Source organism: Chiloscyllium plagiosum, chromosome 27 (assembly GCF_004010195.1).
Source record: "Chiloscyllium plagiosum isolate BGI_BamShark_2017 chromosome 27, ASM401019v2, whole genome shotgun sequence".
NCBI lineage: Eukaryota > Metazoa > Chordata > Chondrichthyes > Orectolobiformes > Hemiscylliidae > Chiloscyllium > Chiloscyllium plagiosum.
Window position 1 is genome coordinate 12539185 of NC_057736.1, and position 10519 is coordinate 12549703.

A 10519-nucleotide genomic window follows, 5' to 3' on the forward strand; every position below is an offset into this window, starting at 1 on the left:
TTCAAGCATTTCTTAACCTCAGGGCATCCCAATCACAATTGATTATCACTTACAGCTGATCAAGCCCTCCTTTGTTGAAGTGTAAAGTGCTGTTGCAAAGTAGGAATTGTGACACACAATCTGTGCACTGCAAGATCACACAAACAGCACAATGATAACAACCAGATTATCTGTTCCTGTGATGCTAGTTCCCTCACTGCAGCATTCTCATGGCTACTGCTGTATGTCCAGATGTTATACATTGGAAAAGATGGAGTTATTTTTGAAAGCTTGCTCAGTTATGTCTGTTATGTCCCCCTATGTAAATCTTTTTCTTTCGTTCTTGGCAATATTATTATTGGATTGAAATGTTGGCACATTAGAACAAGAGTTACATTTCAACAAATTCCAAGATGATCAGCAGAAATTGCTGGGATTTCTCATGCCGGCTCCGGTAGCTGTTTTTTGTCGGCACCAGTCAGTCCGTGACTCCAGGCTGTGTTTCCTTCAGCATCATGGTGGGTGCGGTCCGGGATTCCAACAGGGAGTCAGGTCCCCAAACCCAGAGCCATGAAATGGATGAAGTGGACATTGATTTAAATTCTCTATTTTTTTAATGACATTTTTTTCTTTATTACATTATCACGGAAGGACTGTAATGCTGAACATTTTTTCTTAAGAATTTGTACTCAAGATTCTGTAGCTTGGTATGTTTGTACCCAAGATGATACCGTTAAGTGGCAACTTGTGAACATTTCACTGTACTCATGTGACAATAAAGCTAATTCAGTTCAATTCAATTCAATTCATCGAAAAGGTGCTGTATTGTGGACGGAAATGAAGAGGGATCATGAGATTGCCATTACACTGTACAGATTCTGGATCAGTGGTGCTGGAAGAGCACAGCAATTCAGGCAGCATCCGAGGACAGGCCGAGTGGGCATAGCAGCAGCACTCACAGTAGATGTGAGATAGAAGGGGGAAATGGAGCAGGGTGCGGGTTAGAGAAGAACTTAGAGGAGTGTCAGTGTTAACTAAGAAGGTGGGGAGGGAGATGTCAGCCAAAGTGCATGGATGGAAAGATTGCTGCAATTGACTTTTGAAAATGGAGTTCAATGCAGCTAAATGTGAGGTGATGCACTTTGGGAAGAATAACAGGCAGGCAGAGTACTCAGTCAATGGAAAGATTCTTGGTAGTGTGGATGTGCAGAGGGGTTTTGGAGTCCATGTACATAAATCCCTGAGAGTTGCCACCCAGGTGGATAGTGCTGTTAAGAAGATATACGGTGTGTTAGGTTTCATTCGTAGAGGGATTGAGTTCCGGAGCCGCAATATCATGCTGCAACTATACAAAATGCTGGTGCGGCCACACTTGGAATATTGTGTACAGTTCTGGTCACCATATTTCGGGAAGGATGTGGAAGCATCGGAAAAGGTGCAGAGGAGATTTACCAGGATGTTGCCTGGTCTGGAGGGAAGGTCTTATGAGGAAAGGCTGAGAGACTTGAACCTGTTCCCATTGGCAAGAAGAAGGCATAGAGGGGATTTGATAGAGACAAACAAGATGATCAGAGGATTAGATAGGGTAGACAGTGAAAGTCTTTTTCCAAGGATGATGACGTCAGCATGTATGAGGGGGCATAGCTACAAATTGAGGGGTGATAGATTTAAGACAGATGTCAGAGGCAGGTTCTTTACGCAGAGAGTGGTAAGGGTGTGGAATGCCCTACTGCCAATGTAGTTAACTCAGCCACATTAGGGAGATTTAAACAATCCTTAGATAAGCACATGGATGATGATGGGATAGTGTAGGATGGCGCGAGCTGAGAATAATTCACAGGTCAGCGCAACATCGAGTGGCGAAGGGCCTGTTCTGCGCTGTATTGTTCTATGTTCTATGTTCTTAAATTCTACTCTCACATTTTAAGGAGCATGCTATAAGACGTAAGACTTAGGAGCAGAACAAGGCCATTCAGCCCATCAAGTCTGCTCCACTTTTCAATGAGATCAGGTTGATCTAATAATTCTCATCTCCATATTCCTGTCTCATTCCCATAACCCTGATTCCCTCACAGATTAAAAACAATCTGTCTCAGCCTTGAGTATATTTAAAGACCCAGCCTCGAAGACAATTCTACAAAATCACTATTCTCTACAGAATAAAGTCCTCCTGCTCTCTGTCTTAATTGGGTGATCCATCACTCTGAGATTATGCCCTTTGGTCCTAGTTTCTCACACAAGGAGAAATTACTTCTCAATGTCCACTTGTCAGTATAGAGTCATAGAAATTTACAGCACAGAAACAGTCCCTTTGATTCAACCCGTCCATGCCGACCAGATATCCTTACCAAATCGAGTCCCATTTGCCAGCACTTGGCCCTTATCCCTCTAAACATTTCCTATTCATGTACCAACCAGATCCCTTTTAAATGCTGTAATTGTACCAGTCTCTACCACTTCCTCCGGCAGCTCATTCCATATGTGCACCAGTTGAAACTTTATTGCTGGAACAGCACAGCAGGTCAGGCAGCATCCAGGGAACAGGAGATTCGACGTTTCGGGCACAGGCCCTTCTTCAGGAATGGGCCTGTGCCCGAAACGTCGAATCTCCTGTTCCCTGGATGCTGCCTGACCTGCTGTGCTGTTCCAGCAATAAAGTTTCAACTTTGATCTCCAGCATCTGCAGACCTCACTTTCTCCCCATATGTGCACCACCCTCCGCAATAAAAAGTTGCCACTTAGGTTCTTTTTAAATCTTTCCCCTCTCACCCAAACCTATGCCCTCTAGTTCTGGACTCTCCTATCCCAGGGAAAAGACCTTGTCTATTTATCCTATCCATGCCCCTCATGATTTTATAAACCTCTATGAGGTCACCCCTCAGCCTCCGATGCTCCAGGAAAAACACCCCAGCCTATTCAGCCTCTCCCTATCGCTCAAATTCTCCAAACCTGGCAACATTCTTGTAAATAGTTTCTGAACTCTTTCAAGTTTCACAACATGCTTCTGAGGAAGGAGACAAGAATTGCATGCCATATTTCAAAAGTGGCCCAACCAATGTCCTGTACAGCCATAACATGACCTCCCAACTCTATACTCAATGCTCTGACCAATAAAGGAAAACATACCAAATGCCTTCTTTACTATCCTATCTACCTGTGACTCCACTTTCAAGGAGCTATTAACCTGCATTCCAAGGTCTTTTTGTTCAACAACACTCCCCAATATCTTACCATTAAGTGTGTAAGTCCTGCTTTGATTTGCCTTTCCAATGTGCAGCACCTCACATTTATCTAAATTAAACTCCATCTGGCTCTCCTCAGCCCATTGGCCCATCTGATAAAGATCCCATTGTAATCTGAGGTAACTTTCTTTGCTTTCCACTACATCTCCAATTTTGGTGTCATCTGCAAACTTACTAACCATACCTCTTATGCTAGCATCCAAATCATTTCTATAAATGACGAAAAGCAGTGGACCCAGAACCGATCCTTGTGGCACACCACTGATCACAGGCCTCCAGTCTGAAAGAAACCCTCCAACACACCCTCTGTCTTCTACCTTTGTGTTAGTTCTGTATCCAAATAGCTAGTTCTCCTTGTATTCCATAAGATCTAGCCCTACTAATCAATCTCCCATGAGGAGCCTTGTCGAACGCCTTACTGAAGTCCATATAGATCACATCCACCACTCTGCCCTCATCAATCCTCTTTATTATTTCTTCAAAATCTCAATCAAGTTTGTGAGACATCATTTCCCATGCACAAAGCCATGCTAACTAACCCTAATCAGTCCTTGTCTTTCCCAATACATGTAAATCCTGTCCCTCAGAATTCCCTGCAACAACTTGCCCACCACCGACGTCAGGCTCACCAGTCTATAGTTCCCTGGCTTATCCTTACCACCTTTCTTAAACAGGGGCACTACGTTAGCCAACCTCCAGTCTTGCGGCACCTTACCTGTGGCTATCGATGATGCAAATATCTCAGCAAGGAGCCCAGCAATCACTTCTCTAGCTTCCCACAAAGTTCGAGGGTACACCTGATCAGATCCTAGGGATTTATCCACGTTTATGCATTTCAAGCTATCTAGCACTTCCTCCTCTGTAATATGGACATTTTTCAAGATGTCACCATCTATTTCCTCACATTCTATATCTTCTATGTCCTTCTCCGCAGTAAACACTGATGCAAAATACTCATTTAGTATCACCCCATCTCATGCGGTTCCACACAAAGGCCGCCTTGCTGATCTTTGAGGGGCCCAATTCTATCCCTAGTTACCATTTTGTCCTTAATGTATTTGTAAAAACCTTTTGAATTCTCCTTAACTCTATTTGCCAAAGCTCTCTCATGTCCCCTTTTTGCCCTCCTGATTTCCCTCTTAAGTATACTGCTACTGCCTTTATATCTTCTAAGGATTCACTCGATCTATCCTGTCTGTACTTGACATATTTCCTGAAGAAGGTTTCCTGAAGAAGGGTTCATGCCCGAAATGTCGATTCTCCTGCTCCTTGGATGCTGCCTAACCTGCTGCAGCTCTGTACTTGACATATGCTTCCTCCTTTTTCCTGAACCAAAACCTCAATTCTCTAGTCATCCAGCTTTCCCTACACCTACCAGCCTTTCCTTTCACCCGAAGAGGGACACAGAGGAACCTCGATTATCCAGCATTCAATTATCCGAATTTCAAATTATCCAGACAAGATCTCAAGGTCCCGATGCTTGGCTAAACTGTGTTATCCAGCATTCGGTTATCCAAACATTCGATTATCCGAACAAAATGTGTCGTTCAGATAATCGAGGTTCCTTTGAATACTGTCTCTGAACTCTTGCTGTGTCATTTTGAAGCTTCCCATTTTCCAGCCGTCCCTATACCTGTGAGCATCTGCCCCCAGTCAACTTTTCAAAGTTCTTGCCTTCCTGAAGGACTTTATAAATTTGGGATTAAGTAGGCTCTATTTGTGCTTCTGGAAGCATGTGTTGTAGGCCACTGTCACAGACCCTATATCAGAGCTTTCGTAGGGTTCTGATCATGAAAACTCTGCACAACAGGAGCTTCACTCCCATATGTCAATGAGCTGAATATGTCAATGAGCTTATATAGTGTACTACCAGCTTGGGTACAAGGCCAGGACTCAGTGTATTCTCATCCTAAATCATTTTCCATCTTTCCAGTATAACACTATCAAATATATGTTGAGGAGTTTTCAGTGAAAAGACTAATATAATTTGCATCAATGACCTGTCCCATTATTGTGGTTTTTCCTCCTGCTCCTCAGTGTGGGGTATACTCAAAGCGACTTTGGTCTAGGCAATGGATTTCAACCTCTCCCTTTCCCTCTTCTGCCTCCTCTGTGATATTATTCAGCAGCAAGGGTTTGCCTTTCATATGTTTGTTGATAGCATTCCCCAGAAATTTCAGAAACGTCTGACATCAAGCTGGGAATTGCCACAGCTCCATCCATTCGAACATCAAAATGCCCAAAGCTATTTCTTTGGTCCCTGCCATGAACCAGGCCCTCTTCTGTTTGACTTCATCTGCTTTACTGATTGCTCAGTTAGCGTGCTCTATCCTCAAGCAACTACCTTCTGATCTGAGCAGCAGCACGGCCCAAATTCCATTGCAGATTTGCACCAAGACTGCTTACTTTGCAGCAACATTGCTTGCTTCTCTCCCAACTCCTTCTGCAAATAGTTAGCACAAGTAGTTAGTGGTTGGCACTGCTGCCTCACAGCACCAAAGACCCAGGTTTGATTCCAGCCATGGTGACAGTCTGTGTGGAGTTTGCTCGTTCTCCCCACGTCTGTGTGGGTTTGCGCTGGTGGTCCCATAGCCCAGTGATGTGTCAGTTGGGTGGATTGGCCATGCTAAATTGCCCCATAGTCTCCTGGGGTGTGTAATCTAGGTGGATTATCCATGGGAATTGCAGGGTTACAGGGGTAGGTTAGGAGTGGGTCTGGGTGAGGTGCTGTTCAGAGGGTCAGTGTAGACTCAATGGGCTGAATGGTGTCTTTCCTCACTGTAGGGATGCTATGACTCTTTGACAAGGGAGGTCTTGGGGTGCAATGAACAGAAGCATAGGTACAAGGTCCACCTGAAGAGTGAAAAGCCATGAGACGTGTATCAGAAAGTGGTCCAACCGGTTGGTTACCAATCTGTAAATCATTCCAACATAGCAGGCAGTTAGACTGGGAGAGTCTCCTGGTCAATCTGAACCATGTAGTAATAGCTGAGCAAGAGCCTACTCAAAATGGAAGGCACTACATGCTGTTTTTTGCCATCAACAAGCATCATCCTTCTTCTGAGGCACATGCCCATCACTCAAATCCTTGCCAACATACGCTTGTTTTTTATTTCTCCCTGCCGAAGTTTTCAAATGTCCACCAATCCCATAAATGTGCTCTTGTACCTTTGTGTCCTGATTTGTGCCTATGATTGCCATAGCGATCCTTCCCTGTGCAATCTCCACCTCTTTGCATCAATTTTACCATCAATTCGCACCATTCCCAGTCCCAAACTCGGGAACTGGCTCCCTAAACTCCTCCTCCTTATTCCCTTTCATGACTCGCACATTCAACTCCTTTTTTATTCCCCTGTCTTAATTATGCCATGTTTTGGCTGGTGTGTAAGATGCGTGAGAAGATCAGGGAGTTCTCCCATTGTCCTGGTGAATATTATTCCTCAAATGACACCCAAAATTTTGATTTGATCACTTAAATCACTGCTGTTCCTGAGAGCTTGCAGTGAGCAGATTGGCTATCCCCATTGCTTCCAACATTGTAACAGTGATTAAAATTTTATTTTACGACAACTTCATTGACCGTCCTGGGCGATTGTGAAGTTATGAATGCCTGCCTTGCTTCCTATTGCTACAAATGCATGGCATAAACATTAGTTGGATAAGCTGCACAATCCCTGTTGTACGGGCAGAGTAAGTGGCAGGCAGACTTATGACAACAGTGCATCTATCTAATTCCCTGGTAACCTAGTGAGCAGGATGACAAATTAGCTTATGGTAATGATACACACAGACGTTCATTGGCAGCCAAGTGACTGGGTGGGAGTTAACCTCAAGAGAACAAGTATGTCTGTATGATCTGTGCTGGTTTAGACAGGAGTACAGCATCTGGTTTTATTACCAGTCTGTGTGAGCCAAGAGCAAAGGACAATTCTTTCTGAGCATTCTACACTTAAGCACTGATTAAGAAATTGCGTGTGCTCTAAATTTTGATTGAATGTTCATTTGTTAATGTAAATAACAAGCTTTCAGTTCAAATTTTGATTCAAATTCAGTGGACATCAAATTTTCCATCCCAGATAATGTATCTAAATCTAAGACGAACATTGGTTGACCACTTTGATGAGATGGAAGAGGAATTTAGCACTTAGTCACAGCATACTAATGAAGAGTTGATTGATGGTTCAAAACTTAATGAAAAATTCAATTCTTTCAGTCACATGTAGCTGCCTCAGAGTTTAACAAGTAGATTCTCTGCCAAAAAAATATAACTTCAATAAAATCTATTCTCAACTAGTAAAATGGAATGATTTGACCTGGTTTTGTAAAGGATGAATGAATCCTTCACTGGGCATCTCCCACTGCTCTTCATACTGGGCAGCCTACAAAATGAGATCAGTAATATATCGGGCACTTCCAGAGATTTATTGCAGATTGGAGCATTATTGCATGACCCAAATGTCAGAAAGCTAGTTGTCACACTCTTCTGACTTGTGCCTTGGGTGTTTTTTCCACACAGATCCTTTTTGAATGTGTCAAATACATATCTCGTTCCACAAAATTTTAACCCTCTCTGTCCTCAGTGAAAAACGGAGCTTTACATTGTCTCATTTCTCTCTGTCGATTCTGATGGTATGGACCCCATGCATCAGCAAGGCAGGTTTCTGCTACTACAAGTCTACAATGGGCTAGCAAGAAGACTAGTTGTTCATGTTACGGTAGAATTTTCAACTACCTGCACTCTTTTGTAAGAGTAAAGAGCCAATAATATCTCCAAAGTATTTCTTTTAGATCAATTTCCTGTTGGACAGTAATTGGATAAGGTGAGTTTTTATGCCAATTGAAAGACAGCCAAGTTCTTCAATTCTAGCCAGACATTTACAGATTCAAATCTGCACACATGCTGATATAGTCAAACCAAGAGTAATTCAGACTGGTTTTGAACAACATGAAAGAGAAAGAATGGTGCGCAGAGGAATTAGGCAGGTCTGGAAGAAATAAAAAACAAGTTATTTAAAGACTATCAGTACGTGCAGAGTCAAGTATTTCACTCAGCAACTGTATTTTTCCTGGCAAAATCCTCCACTCATACGGAGAACTGACAGGACAGTTTATAATAGCGATTTTGTGCAAATATGGCCACTAACAGTCCTGGAGGTCTTTGTTTCTTTGATCTCTCTAGCTGTCCTGTCTCTCTGGTCTAAAATTCTCCTTAAGTCTCAACATTTCATTTTGAAACTTAAAAATGTTTCCATTGTTTAAACTCTCCACTTTCTGTTATTCCTTGTGAGCTGTTTAGAACTAGACCTGAATTTTTGGCATTTTTTATGCTTTTCACTAATTTTATTCTTTGATGCCACAGGGAGATTAACTTTACGAACCACATACACATCACGGGAAGAAATAGGCCAGTCGGCCCCGCGAAACCGTTCTGTCAATCAACAAAATCATGGGTGATCTGATAACTCCATGTTTCCAATAACCTTTCACCTCCTTGCTGATCAAGATCTACCAGGCATCTATCTTATACAAGACTGGCACATCGAAAAAATTTTATCTCCCAGCCCAGAAGAAACAATATTCAGCAAAGATAAGTGCAATGAAGACTTGCGTTGAAAGAGCCACAGCTCACAGAATCAGTCACAGGTATCTCCATATCGCTACAGCAACTCATTGCCTGCAAAATTATGGATTTCTGACAACTGGACTTCAACAGTTACTCTCCATTGCACACCATATTCGCTCAGTACCTGGCAATTCAGCAATAGATTTATGACTGAAATATAAAGAGGCAACATCTCATTTCCCAGTCCCTCCCATTGAAGGTAACAGGAAGTTTTTGGTGTTCATTTGCCCTTCTACATAATCTCCTGCGAATCCACTGTTCAGCCCTGGGGCACTGACGTAAGGCTGGCACTAGTTTTTTAAAATTTGTTCAAGGATCTGAGTGTCACTGGCAAAGCCAGCATTTATAGCCCTTGCGCAGGTGATCGGGACTTACTTCCATAAACTGTTGCAGTCCATGTGGTGGAGGCACACTCGGAGTTAGGACTGGTGTTCCAGGATTTGACCCAGTCACATTTAAGGAGCTATGATATTCTTCCAAGTCAGAATGGCGTGTGGCTTCGAGGGAACTTACAGGTAATGCTGTTCTCATGCACCTGCTGCCCGTGTCCTTCTGGTGGGTAACATGAATTTGGAAGGTGGTGTCAAAGGAACCTTGGTGAGTCGCTGAGTTCACCTTGTAGCTGGGACACATTACCATCATTGTGTTAATGATGAAGGTCGTGATGAGGTGACAACCAAGTGAACTGCTCTGTACTCTTCCCCACTTCCCCACAAACTGAAAGGTCTGTGGACAATGCAGGAAAGTTTTGTTTTAGTTCACAGAGCACCTGCCTCAGTATGATCTGTTTCTATCTGGTCCTCCCAGATCCATCAGTTGCTAGGCATCCTCGGTATCTGCAGCTTGAGATGTGTGCAACAGCGTATGGAGGATGTTGAATGTTTACATGATAAATATGAACTGATCCTTTACCCATTCTGATGGACCTGCAGTGAATCAGCAGCAGAATCATATATCATGTATATCTATGTTATTTGTCCAGGAAGGAATAACCTCTAATATTTGGCCACTAGTGCCTTTTTCACAGTGATTTGATTCGATAAAGTGCAATATCTATTAGTTGTTGCTAAATGTCTTGGGGACAGTTTGGAAATAAATGCTATGTATTAATAGTGGATGCTTACTAAGTGAGCAGCAAATATCTAATGACAGCAAATGGATTGTTGATTCTTTCTGTACTTTCCTTATTATTGTAAAGATCTCAACAGATTGATTCTGCTGGCAAAATGATATTTGATTCAAAAGAGCTTCAGAATCCCCAACTGTCACATTGTGTTACTTGGTAATGAAGACTTATCTTTTCTAATTCTGTTTAGGTCAATATAAAACTCTGCAATATTTAATTAAAATGTTCACATGTTGACAGTGAGGTGTATAAAAGCTTCTGGTACAAGATTAGTGTTATTTGCATCTATTATGGACTGTTCTATACACAATTATCATTATCTTCTCACTCTGTGAAGAAACCAGGATGATTTTTTAAAATTAAGAATTTCTGAATTCGATATCTTCATTAACCCCTTTCTTGTCCTCCTGCACTTTCAATTGTAGTTCTAATAAACTTTGTGAAAAATACGCTAAAATTCAGAGCCCGTCTCTGACTATGATAATTAATTCCAAGATATAAATAGCTGTACTGATATCAGGAACAGAAATCATAACTTTCTTTTCATCT